Source organism: Talpa occidentalis, unplaced genomic scaffold (genome assembly GCF_014898055.3).
Source record: "Talpa occidentalis isolate TD23 unplaced genomic scaffold, MPIMG_talOcc4v2.1 talOcc4.11, whole genome shotgun sequence".
Lineage (NCBI taxonomy): Eukaryota > Metazoa > Chordata > Mammalia > Eulipotyphla > Talpidae > Talpa > Talpa occidentalis.
Window position 1 is genome coordinate 18,612,904 of NW_023601104.1, and position 14,091 is coordinate 18,626,994.

General features: G+C 41.6%; 1 pseudogene; it reads right to left on the bottom strand.

Moving 5' to 3' along the window:
- Window positions 1–9,426: 9,426 nt before the first annotated feature.
- LOC119239559 (60S ribosomal protein L7a-like) lies at window positions 9,427–13,246 on the bottom strand (annotated as a pseudogene).
- Window positions 13,247–14,091: the final 845 nt, after the last annotated feature.

A 14,091-nucleotide genomic window follows, 5' to 3' on the forward strand; every position in this document is an offset into this window, starting at 1 on the left:
TTCCTCCCACTTTGCCCAGTCTTCTAATGCCCTCTAAGAAGTGTGTTTGGCAGAAGAAGTTCTCTGTACACTCATTTTAATTTTTTGTTTAGCTATGTTCTCACTTTTGTGTAGTTTTTGAGATTTCTGCTACAGCAACATTCCATGGAGGAAAGTTGGGCTAGGGAGAGGAGAAAGGAAGTTGTGTAAAGAAAGAAAGGAGAGGGCCTCCCTGGTGGCACAGCGGTTGAGCGCTGGGTTGCGAAGCTGCCCGCAGCCTCTGCAACGCCGGTTCGATCCCCGGCTGCTCCCCAGCCACCGGAGGAGGGTCCCACATGGTGCGCAGACCTCTCCTGCCGCCCGCTGCTCCCCTCAGCAGTGTACTTCGGTCCTTCTGCCTGCTCTGCTCCCCGCTCTGGCTCTGGTGAATTCTCTCACCCTCCCATGCTTCTGACTGTGCCCAGTGCTTGTGTAAATAAATAAATAAATAAATAAATATTTAAAAAAGAAAGAAAGAAAGGAGAGAAGGAGGGGGCTCCAGGAGGCCGCCGAACAAGCTGACGTGGTGGCATTAGTATCCTTAGGCGCAGACCCTAGATTACAAAGCATAACATCCAAGCAGGTATTCGAGGACACATCCAAAGGTAAAGATATGGAGATTAAGCCCATTGTAGAATCTCCAGTCCCTTTCAAATTCTACATAGTTACCCAAAATTAGCAACCAACTGACGACTCACAACGAGTGACCCCTCCCAAACAGAAGACTATATCAGTTCAGTCTCTGCATAGGCTCGCGGCAGCACTCCGTTTGCCTGACTGTGACTATGCAGGTGCCTCTTTTCACCTACTCTCTCCTCTGCAGGGCAGCAGCCTTCCTGCCTGCCTGTGACTTGTCAAGGCTGCCCGCCTGCAACCCTGAAGGCCTCTCTTAGCAAACCTGTCCCTTCTGGGAGGGGCTCTTCCTGCCTGCTTGTGTCTATGCAAGTGTCTTTCACTATTTTATCCCTTCCCTAATAAACCTGCCCTTTAAATATAACTAATGTCTCTGTCTCGTGGAGGAACTTGCCTGGGAAACCCACCGCGTGTCACTGAAATGGGAGCTCTGGTGGAACCTTTCCCAGAGTGAACCCAAGGGGTGAACTCCAAACCCACAGACTCCAAAAACAACGACACATAGACTGTGATAACTGTGTAGTTGCAGCTTGTGACTATGGAGTTGGAACTCAAGCCTTCTAACTTCATGTATATTTCTCTGTCTGCCATTCCACAGTGCCAGACAGGGTGAGGGGTTTGAACTTGGGGAGAATTCAAGTCACCTGGGCCTCCCTGGTGGTGTAAGGAGTTAAATCTCATCACTAGAAAGCACAAGTTCGATCCCCAGCCACATGGCGCAGCAGACCTCTCCTGTCTTGCCCACTGCTTCCCTCAGCAGCATATTTCAGTCAATTTGCCTGTTCTGCTCCCCACTCTGTCTCTGGTAAATCCTCTCATGTCTCCGAACTTCTGGCCTGCACCCTAGTTCTTGCATGCATAAATAAATAATACATTTTTTTTTTTAAAAAAGAGACTTCAAAAGGTGCTTTTCACAAATTCAAAAAACCAAAAAGTTGAAATTTAAACCATAGAATATCATGATTCAGGGGTAGGTGTGTGTGTGTGCGCGCTAACAGGGTCACTGAAAAATTAGGTCTGTTATAGCAGCAAAGGGTGAATTACTTTCCAAATTCCTTTCCCTTAGTAGCCAATAGAAGAAGGAATAAACGTATGGAAGAATAAATCTGCTTAAAGATAAATATAAGATCAACTTTTAAAAGTTCATGAGGCACTGACAGAGCATTAGACCTACTTTGCAATTGAGCAGAAAGTTCTTTCTAGAACAGTCTCACCGCAGTCCCTTGTAGAGACAGAAAAGGGGACAATGAGACCATTCAAGGTCACTTCCTGCAAGATAGGGGTGTGGGCATATTACTGGGTCATTTTCACTTTCTGTGATTTCAAAATCTTACAGATTCTATTATTCTTTCTCCTTTCTGTGCTTTGGGAACCACTCATTCTATCTTAAAGCTTTTCTAAATCCCAGGGCAAACATTCTGAGTGAGGAATTTATTGAACTTAAAAACAGCATGCTGTGTCATTGCATTTGGAAGGCAATCATTAAGATAGTTTTCAGGGAGGTGAAAAGACCAGCACAACAAACTGATAAAACGCCTCTGTCATCTGATCTCCTGCCGCCATTCTGATGAGGAGCATGTTCCTGTTAGGAACCTGAGCAAGAAACTCTGACCAGGAGACCTTTATTGTGCTAGAATCCTGCCCCAACTTTGGGTCAGGTTGCAGCCCTCCTCCAAACTTGCTCTGTAATAGGCTGTATTACTTAGAAAATTTCAACAAAGTACCAGAATGTCTGAGATAAGAGAGCTCTTTGTAAATTAAGGAGAAAAATAAAGGACATCAGCGTAATCCTATCTCTAAGCCAAATCTGGATAATGTTAAAGGACTTCAAATAACACCATTTAACTCCTTCTTTGCTAGAACTACAACAATTTGCATTGGGCAGAATCTTGTGGGTTTTCTCTCTTAAAAAAGCAAGTAACACCTCATGATCTTACCATTTAAACTGTGAGAAGGAGAATTAAAACAACAACAACAAAAACAAAAGGTGGCTAGAAAGAGTGAGTGGGAAGATATCAAGGAAATATCTATCCCACTCCAATACACACACAAAAAAGTGTAATGCCAAGGTTTGCTCACACAATTTCCTCAATCCCAAAATACCTAGAAGCCATTGCCTTGACACCTGTCATGGCGCCTACCTCCCCCTACATTTTGTATCTATACTTCCCTCCTTACCCAACTTCCAGTCATGGCCCCTGTGTATATCTTTAACTTCTTTGTCCCTTTCTCTCTCCAAAGTCCTTACCTGGCAAAATCCTAACTAATTAAAACCAATTCTGCCTGCTTAGGCTTAAAGTGTTGGGAAAAACACATAACCATGCTGACTGGACTAAATTTATTTTTTTTTATTTTTTATTTTTTTCACTATGGGACCCCAAGCAACATAAAATTCATGACTTTTTTTTTTTTTTTATAAATTTTATTGTTATATTCCCCATACAATTGCAGCCCCCCCATTCTGACCCCAATCCCTCCCCTCCCGCCCACGCCCCCCTAAAAGTGTCTCTGGTTCATAGTTTTTTGTTGATTTTGATTTTCACTTTCTTATAGTTATTCATTTTCCTGGTCCCTTATTTAAGTTTTCTAGATTCCTGCTATGAGTGAGACCATCTGGTATTTTTCTTTTTCTTTTTGGCTTATTTCGCTGAGCGTGATCCCTTCCAGCGCCATCCATGTTGCTGCAAATTGCATGTGTTTATCTTTTTTGAATGCTGAGTAATATTCCATGGTATATATGTACCACATCTTCTTGATCCACTGACTGGACTAAATTTAAATGCATGCTATGGACATCCCTCGGCCTTCCATGTTGCCTGGTTAGTACATTGCACTGTCTGCTCCTCTGGATGACTAGTTCACACCTGCTGTCCCTTTTACTTACTATTCCTTTTCTGAATAATCAGAGGAAACTTACATCTGCTCCGTTAATCCAGTTCCCACACCACTCACCTCTGCTAAGCTTTTGGAAGACGGTGCTCAGCCTTGCCTACACGCTCTTACCTTAAGTTGTCATTTACTAAAAGGGCAGAATGTTTATTGGATGTTAAAACAATGAGACAGCATCAGGATTGTACTGCCCTGGGCAAGCTCCCCGACAGTAGTGTCCCTCTGCCCTGTGTTGCTGCTTCTCTTCTGTTTGAAGAGTAAGTGAATGCAAATCTGTCTAAACCAGGAACCCAAGTGTACCCTGCCTCTGTTTTTTGCTAAACTGCAAATCATGTGTCATTGGGCTTTTGATTCTCACTCCTCTTATATTTTTTATTTATTTATGCATACAAGAACTGGGGTGTAGGCCAGAGGTGCGCGGTATGAGAGGAATCACCAGAGTCAGAGTGAGGAGAAGAACAGGTGGATCTGCTGAAATACACTGCTGAGGGGAGCAGCGGGCGAGGCAAGAGAGGTCTGCTGTGCCATATGGGTTAGCAACCTGACCAGGAATCGAACTTATGCTGCAGTGGCTGCAGATAGCTTGATAGCGCTGAGACTTTAAGGCCCGCACCTCCAGAAAGGGCCCTGATTCTCACTCCTCTTAACCCCGTCTAGCCGCTACCCAAAGCCCTGCCAAAGTTTCTTAGGTGTGCATGTCCCAGGGGTAGGACGGGACCATACAGCCTAGCATCTGTGTAGGACTCTGGGCTGCCCTGCTTTCTACTACCTCCTTTGATGTCAGCCAAAAGAAAACAATGTTGGGCAGAGTTATATAGCTACTGTTTATTGAGTATCTATTAGGTGTCAGCTGCTTACATACATTTACTTAATTTCACAACCACATTCCAAGGTCAAGTTTCATTGGCCTCACTTTCTAGATGCGAACATCCTGGTATCTCCAAGGTCTCAACTTCAGATTTGTGGATCGTTCCTCCCCAGGCAAGAATACACATTTTCCCAGGCACAAGCAACAGAGCTGTCCTGATCCATTTAGATTCATATGAAGAGAAAGAGACAACTTTTTCCACCTCAAAAGCAACAAAACAGGCAGAGATAAAGCACAGCTAATAAGCTCATGATTGTGTTACCACAATTATGCCACAACCCAGGGAAACTAAGAGTTTTCACTTTTGTAAAGGTTGGGTCATGCCACCAGAACACAGGGTGATAACAATGAGCAGTCACATTTTTGCCTCTTTTGAGACTGAAAATTTCTTTAGCTTTTCTAGATTGTTTCAGTTTCCCACCAACCCTTCCCCTGCTTTGAAAAAATTTCCAAGTTTTGGGCAGCCTGTTGAAACAACCCCATTTTAGCAATTAGAAACCTGAGATCTAGAGAGGCTTCGTATTTTGCTCAAGATCAGTCAGTACATGAGCCCCAGTCTTCATAGAACATATATGTTCTCCATCATGAAACACTGTAAAATTAAACTGGTGTAAAATCAAATGAGAGCCATTCCTTAAAAAGGTTGTAGAAAAGAAGCTAACCCAAAATTTCCATGGAACTATAACTGGAAAAATAAATATTGATCTCATTTCTGATAATTCTGAATTCTAGATCACAAGAGCCAACAGTTGGTAAGCAAATTTCAGACATTTAGTTCAAATTATAATTTTTAAGTGTAAGGAGAAATTCAGAATAACCTTATTTAAAACAAAAAATGCCTTTAAGTATAACACCATTTTCACAAACACATTATTGATAAACGGATCTATTGAGACTAAAATATTAGGATAAGGTATCTTTGACATTACAACTGGTCCTTGTTATGTTAATGGTAAAATTACAGGTTGAAACATGTTAGGATAAAAGTGAATAAAAGCTGTTTTACAAAGATTGAAAGTACAATGAAAGTTTCAACTTGCATAAAAGTTTATATTTGTTTTGTGGATTATTCCTTGTAATTGGATTTAGGGTTTAGATAATCTATGTGACTTTTATGAAAACAGAAGTTTTGGCCAAGCATGTCATTTTGACATGCAAAATGAAAACAAAATACTTTTTCTTTCAAGGACTAACCTAGTTACACTTTTAGCTGGAAGTTCATTGCAGCTACATAGGCATGATAATTAAATCTAGCCTCTAACAAACTTAAAGTTAAATTTTAATGAACTTTCACAGCTGGGTAATAAATTGTATGTAAATGAGTCGTGGTTGAAGACCTTAGTTTATAGAAAATGTCAAAAAATAAAAAAACTAGTACTGATTGAAATACTGCAAGAAAAACAGACCTTGGAGATTTGTGTTCTAGACCTAACTCTGCCACCATAGGTACTTAGTCAAATCATTTAGTTATTCTGAGCCTAAGTTTTCTCTTGGTAATGTATAATGATTACTTTTGGTAAATTGTAACTAATGTGTGTATAGTGATTAAGTTTTCAAAGCTTTTTTCTGTGCAAGGTCTAATTTAATTCTTTTAATTCTATGAAGTAAGGGCAGTTGTTACCCTCATTGTTCAGATGAAGAAACTGAGACTCATAAAGGTTAAAATAAAGGACAAAGTCACAGTTGGCAGAAAGCTAAGATTCAGACTCAGCCCTTTAGATACAATTTTGTGTAGGTAGGCACCATGCCTACCACCTCTAAAAGTCCCATATAATAAAGTCGTGTTTAGTCATTACTCAATTATAACCAGACTTTTAAAGTACCTTAAACACTATTCAGCAGGTACAACATGTTCTCTAGCCTGCAGGACTGAATGCACTTATGATTCCCCTGTAGGAGGATCCAATTAAATGCTAAGTTAATAGCCAACTTTATAGCCAAGTTAATAGAAAAGCCACATTACATTGGCTCCATCTTGTCAGACCAGCCACTCTTAAGACTTTGTGCTGATTTATGTCCCCTGATATTTGCTGGACACTCTAGGTTACTGTCAAATAATGCACTCTGTCATTGCTCTGTTACTAAAATGTGTCTAGCGCCAATAGTAGTCAGAACACTTGGAGATAAAAAATGTAGTACATTCAACTAGCTTCAGAAATGATGCTAGTTATATGTCTCTAAGCTCTTTCCTCAGATATTTAACCCCAGGCATTTGGTAACTCCTAAGAAGTTATTATTTCAGCAGTTCTTGGTTACCACTTGAAGTCAGGCCAAGTATTACATTCACATGACACACTGTTCTATTTTTCAAAGTGCCTTCACGTTCATTATTTCGTTTTATCTTTATGTAACACTAATGTGTAGGTTGAAATTGTTCTCTGTGGTCTCCAAAGCAATTATTTATTTGTACATTTATTTAGTCTCTTATTTTCTGTCTGCTTTTTACCCTCCAGGGCATTACAAATGCTAAGGAATAAATACTACAGGTGGATCACAGAACTTCCACGACGATGACATAGTGAAGAACAGTGAAGTGTGGTAACCCCACCAAAGGTTAGTGCTGCCTGAAACTAAAGAAGCAGCAATAATAAAATAGGGGAATGTATGTTTCAAAGTGATAAATCAATCTTAAAATATAAGCTATGTTCAGTAATGAAATTTACAATTTATGTTCAGTAATGAAATTTGCAACAAGAGAAAGTTGGGAAGAAATGGCAAAAATACCTTTGTAGCAAAAATATTAATAACACTTAAGGATTCAGAAGCAGACCAAAATAACTAATACTAATTGTTTTTTAAAAAATAAAATAAGAAATAGCAATCCATGAATAGTCAAAGTTGGAGAAGAATATGTGTGTCAGTTAATGTCACGGTTTAGTCAGTAGTCCTTTTTATAATACAGTTGAAAGATTAGTTAAAAGCGTTAGTTTTTTTTTTTTTATAAATAAGAAACATATTCGTTATCTACTTTAAAAATATATGGACGCGGGCCTCCCTGGTGGCGCAAGGGGTTGAGACGCAAACTACGAGGCTGTCTGCTGCCACTGCAGCGCGGGTTCAGTCCCCGGACAGGGAGCTGCCCACATGGCTCAGCAGACCTCTCTCAGATGCCCACATGGCTCAGCAGTCTCGCCTGCTGCTCCCTTCAGCAGTGTATTTCAGTCCATCTGCCTGTTCTGTTCCCCACTCTGTCTCTGGTGAATCCTCTCACCTCCCACACCTCTGGCCTATACCCCAGTTCTTGTATGCACAAATAAATAAATCTTTAAAAATATATGTACATATATGGACGCATATAACCCACTTTATTAACTTCAAGGAGAGGCTTTATTTGTATGGATCTCCATCTGATATTATATGATACGGAAGTTTCCAAATGTTCTTGAAATATGTGTGTGAGTGTTCTTTTTCATAAGACAGTAAGCTCAGTCTCCTTTAAAAATTCCAGATGGAGAGTACTGATCTGCCTGTAAACTTACTATCCCTTGAGACATTTTTAAGTTAGTGTGTTTCAATCACAGGCCCATCACAAGTTGGCTTTGTGCCTTGCTCATAAATTCTAGTGCATGAGGAAGAAGGAAGAGAGGAGATAGTAAGAGTCGGAATCACAAGATGGCGGGTAAAATATTATGTTCCTGTTTTAACTCATCCAGGAATAGAGTGAGTAGCATTTAAAGTCTAATGCCTGTCAGTGTATTTCAGAGTACCCAGGGCCTTCTAACTATTTTATATCTGGAAAGGCTCCTAGAAAAAGCCTAATTTGGTCTACTGCCACTTTGGGGCAGTCCTGTCTCAGGCCCAGTTGTTTACCTCAGCTGCCTCCTCTGGGTGTAGTTAAGTGGCCACCTGCTGACTGGGTTGGGAATTGCAGTTTCTCTACAGCTCTAGTAGCTTTGCGGTTCAGCTGTGGAATGAAAGAAATTATGTTAGCAAACCTCTCCCTAGGAGAGACCACCTTAATGATCCACTTTTAAGTCTGTCTGCTTGTCCAAAGCCTCTCTCGTGGAACCTTAAAGTCTCGCATTACCTAACAGAGTTACCAGGGGAATAAGATGAAATTACATAAAGTGGAATGGGCATTGTTTTTTAAGTCACACTCTTGAAATAGGTCATAGCAGAACTTTCTTAAGTGCAAATCTGCCATGAGATCAGAGATGTTAGTGTTAGGAAAGACTTGGGAAACTGATAGTAAAACAGAGTATGGAGGTGCAGTGGTCAGGCTGTGCAAAGGGCCTCCCCCCCAGAGACACTGGGTCCCTTACATAGCAACACACTTTCAAAAGTGCACAGAACACACAAAGTGTGGTGATTCCATACAATGGAATATCATTCATCTTTAAAAAGAAAGTAAATTCTACACATGCTATAACAGGGATGAAACTTGAACACATATGCTAAGTGAAATCAGTCACCAAAAAGACAAATACTTTATGATTCCACTTATATGAGGTATCTACACTAGCCAGAAAGTAGAGTGCTGATGGCCAGTGACTGGATGAGGGGCGGAGATGGGGAGGAACTGTTTAATGGATACAAGAATTTCACTCTGTGAAGATGTGAAAGTTCTGGAAATAGGTGGTGCTGATGATTGTACAACCGTGTGAATGTGCTTAATGCTATGGAACTGTACACTTAAAAATGGCGAAAATGGTAAATTTTCCACTTATGTATTTTCCCACAACTTTAAGTAAGTACAAAGAAAGCAATGAGAATAAACCCACCGTAACCCCACACAATATGACATGAACTCGTAATATTGAGCAAAGGAAGCCAGACACAAAAGGATGAAGACTGTGTGTGCCCTTACTTAACCCATGTGTTAAAAATTACAGTGGTGGGCGCTTCTGGGGGAAGCAGAGACTGGATAGCCTGGACTTCAAGGGATCTGGTAATGCTTCAGTTTCTTTTTTCCAACAATAACTGACTTGTTTCCCCCAAAAAACCAACACTGGCTTAAGGAGAATTTCTATTATTTTTATATACAAAAGACATTACAGTGTGTATTTAGCCTAGGTGTATTAGGTGGTGGGTTTTTTAGTCTTCTTCTTTGCTAGCTTGGCAATTCGAGCCACAGATTTGGGGTCTAGGACATTGCCTCCCCAGTAATAGCAGATCTCAACATATCTGTTACCGTAATTGGTACTGATAGCTTCCACCAGCTTAGCCAGGGCACCTTTGTCCTCCAAGTAAACCTGCATGAAGGCAACGGTGATATAAGTCCTCCTGTGACCCAGATACTCCAGCCTGGCCTTCCCCTTGATAATGCAATAGGGAACCCCAGGACAGGCAAGAAGACAACCAGTTCAATGGGATCCACATCATACATAGTCACCACCAATAGAGCCTTCTTGTTCTCCATCACTGTGAAGACTGTTAAACCCTGTTCAAAGAATAGGTGGCTTCATAGTGGAGACACCCCCTTTGTCCGCATCTTTCTTCTCAGTCCAGGTCAACCATCTCTGCTTCTTCTTACTTGGTCTCTGTTCTGTACTCATGGGTCAGCTTAAGCAATTAACTAGCTGTTTGCAGCCCAAGGCCTGGGTGAACTGGTTAATGGCAGGAGGCACTTCCAGCTGCTTCTGGAGAATTGACCTTTGCCACTGCAGCCTGATGTAGCTGGGTCACTTGACAAAGCAGGTAATGTCCCTTTTGGGCTGGATGTCCTGTCCAGTGCCAAAATTCTTTTTTATTTTAAGAGTTTTTTTATTATTAAGATTTTATTTGTTTACTTATACAAGCACTGGCTACAGTCAGAAGTGCGGGAGGGTGAGAGAATTCACCAGAGCCAGAGCGGGGAACAGAACAGACAGACTGACGAAATACACTGCTGAGGGGAGCAGCAGGCATCAGGAGAGGCTTGCATACCATGTGGGACCCTCTCTGGTGGCCGGGGATCGAACCGGTGTTGCAGAAGCTTCGGGTAGCTTCGCAGCCCAGCGCTCAACTGCTGTGCCACCAGGGGAGGCCCCAGTGCCAAAATTCTTGGGCCTTTTCTCAAACAAGGGATTTACCGCCTCCTGGCCTTCTCAATGGCCAGGGTTACCTTCTTCCCCTTGGCCTACTTTCCTTCCAGCATTGTGGGTGGCTGCAGGAGAGAGAACTGCTTCTGGTCTTGATCAAGGAGTATTCACTTTATTAAAATTAATTGCACTGTATGTATATAATTTGTGCAGTTTTCTATATGTATGTGTTAAGCTTCAGATTTTGTTGTTGAATTATGGGACATAGATCAACTGAAGAAGCATCCCATAAACCTTCATGGGAAGGGAAGTTGAATATTTGGGGGATGTTTAGAGTGGTTTGTAGTGTTCAAGTAGCTAAAGGAGTAGCTATGGAAGAGAGAAATGACTTTGCTCATTAAAGAAGCGGTGAGTGGAATGGCGGTGGTGAGTGGAAGGAAATGGCGGTCGTGAGTGGAAGGAAAGACATAATTCAAGTTTCATAAAGGATGCTTCGATTGTAGGGTTGGAATGGGGTATGTCAGAGATCACACAGTAAAGTGGAATGAACCCTAACTTCCACTTCCTTGGATTACTTATGTTGCTCTATTGAGTCTCAGTTCCACATCTGTAATTTAGGGCCGGTGTTAACCATCCCTTGTTGGATTACTGTCAGAATTCATGATTATAATTACAGCACTCTGAGTGCACAGGAGGTAGAAAGTTAAACAGAAGGAGGACGACCTCCCGGCAAGGTATTAATATATATATTCAAGCATTGATCCTTATCAAACCCAAGAATCAGTGATTCTTTATAACTTTCCCAAGGTTACATAGCTACTAAGTGGCAAGACCTTCTGTCCCTGAGATCAGTCTAGTAGGCTGCCTTAGGCAAGAGAGTTGCTAGGAGGCAAGCCATTGCCCATCAGGGTTAATTAAATAATCACACCAGCAATAGGCCCTGAGGGATAGGACTTGGTTCTCTTAAATTCTAAGTGTGTTCTGGAAAGTTCAAAGAGGGGAAAACCTGGGAAGGTTCTTCAAATGGTGGGCTGTGATAGACAGGTTACAGCTTGAAGATACCATGGATCCCTGTGTGTGGAGGAGATGCAGATGGGGAAATTATTTTTAAAAAGCAAATTGAGGAACAAATTTGAAAACAAACTCAGTCTCTCTCACCATTTTTCAGAGCCCAGCTTTTACTGGTAAAATGAATAAATCATAAGGTATAAATAACGGATGCTACTTTGAAAACCAGTTTTTTTATTTGTAGGCAAACATAATAGACTCAATTTTCATATGCAAGAAAAATCTGGGTTAGTTTAGCACTTTGGGCTGTTTCTCCAAAGTCTTTCTTACCCTGACCCCAGGCTTCTTAGCCCTCTATTTCCAAAGAAGATGATTTGCTAGAGTAGGGTTTCTCAATTTTACTCTGGGCGTCCTGCCTGACCTCGCTTGAATATTTCTGTATTGGAGTTATGTCTTGCAAACAAGGAGAGTCCCTGTGACAACAGACCTGAGGAAACAGACACCTAGAAACAGTCTCTCTTTATCTTAGGCATTATACACTCTAGTCAGGCTGACTCTTTGAACTTGTTTATTCTCTCCAGCTGCTCAAATGTTTTATCCTGGCCCTTACAACTTTCATATTGGATGAAAAAATAAATGGTATGAATTTAGCTTGCTATAGCTTTGGTCTTAGCCAAAGGAAAGAAATACAGCAACTTCGTTTTGGAAGTGGCAACTTACCTAAGCAGTCTTCCTCTTCAGACTAAAGTCCTTGGTAGAAACCAACATTACAGGTCAAGCCCACACAAAAACCTCGGATTTTAGTCATATGTCTCGCAAGGATGTTACATCATTTCTTAGTTTACCAAAAGGAGACATTTCTTGAAACAGAGGCCCACTGCCAACTGTTGCCTAAAGGTTTTGGGGATGATTTCCTTACTTGACTGTCTCATTGACAGGTTTTTCTTTTCACCTCGGCCCTTGGTCCTTTTTTATGGGTGGGATACAAAACTGTTAGTTGTCTTATTTTTGAGATTCCAGGAAGTTTCAAGTATATTATGTTAGGGCCCCAAGGGAAATGAGGGCACACTCAAAATGAGTAATTTGAGGAGAGTATTACAAAAGGACTATTTAGAAAGGAAACAGAGTTTTGGTAGAAGCAACAAGGGATTGGACAGTATCTCAGGGTTAGTTACTGTGAACAAAGGACAGGTGGTAATAGTTACAGCAGTGATTCTCAATTTTAGTGTGCACCAGAATCACCCAGAGGGCTTGTTAAAATAGATTATTGGGCCCCACCCTGGAGTTCTTGCTTCAGTATGTTTGGAGTAGAACTAGATAGAGTCATCCCTCCGTATCTGTGGGGGATTGGTTTCAAAAACTCTTGCAGATACCCAAATCCACAACTGCTCAAGTCCCTTGTAATGGGCTCTCTACATCTGCATCTGTGGACTCAGCCAACTCATGTCTGTGGTTGGTTGAATCCATGAACGTGGAACCTAAGGATATGGAGGGTTGGCTGTATTTATTGGGAAAAAAAAATCCCTATATAAGGGGAACTGTGCAGTTCAAACCCATGTTGTTCAAGGATCACCCGTGCTTGTGTTTTTTAAAAATTTCCTCATGATGCTGGGTCCTGGTAGAGAGGTGCAGGCAACCTGAGGAGAACCAGCAGGTTGGACAACTGGGAATCTTATCCAGTCAACCAAATCATCCTCTTTCCAGTGTCCTCTGTTGATCCTCACTGGTTAACTCTACCAGCAGCCAAAAGGTGTAGGGGCCCATTGATGCAGTTTAGAAGTTCAGTCATGCGGACACAGATCAAGGTGGAGAATGAATCTGGACAAGCTAATGGGAAATATCGAGCACTTCTCCCTCCGCTGGCCCCCATATCTTCATATATCTTCTCCTCACATTTTTTTTTCATACTGCCTTATATTCCTTTCATGCTTTCTAGTAGACATCAACATTCATATACATAATATAATGTGATTCTCATAGTAACCCTACAAAATAGGGTGGGATGATATGTATTTATACTCATTTACAATGAGAAAACTGGGGCTCAAAATGGTAAAGACTGCACATCTGATAAGTGCTGAGACTTAAGTTTTCTGGCTGTCAATTCAGGACTCTTGCTACCACTTTACACTTCAGACTTGGGGGGAGCTGGCAGTGACACAGTAGCTCCACTCCATGCTTTCAGGAAGCTGTGTCTTTGCCCTCACTGCCCATGTACAAGCCCTTGAAGCTGCATTCTCTTCTGGAAAAAGAGGCCCCCTTCCCACAGAGGAGCTCAGTCCTTGCTCATTAACATACAGCAAATTTGGTCTCTTGCTAGAGTCACTTCTTTGGCTTATTCACTGGTTTACAAGACTTTTAGTCACTGGGCTATTTCAAATCTTTATTTGGGAGCTTTGAAGAGGCTGGTAACCCATAGCACATACCCACTCTGAGTTCAGAATCTTTGGAGAAACAGATTAGTGAATCAGACACATGGAGATACATAATCCCAGCTTTGATGGGCATGAGGCCAAAGTAGAGGACCCACTGGTCAGGGTTTACAACAGATTTTCTGTACTGTCTGAGGAAGCAGGTGTGTGTGTGTGTGTGTGTGTGTGTGTGTGTGTGTGAGAGAGAGAGAGAGAGAGAGAGAGAGAGAGAGAGAAAAAGAGAGATTGAGAGAGAGAGAGAGAGAGGTGTTCTAGGCTGGGATGCCCCTGATCTAGTGAGCAG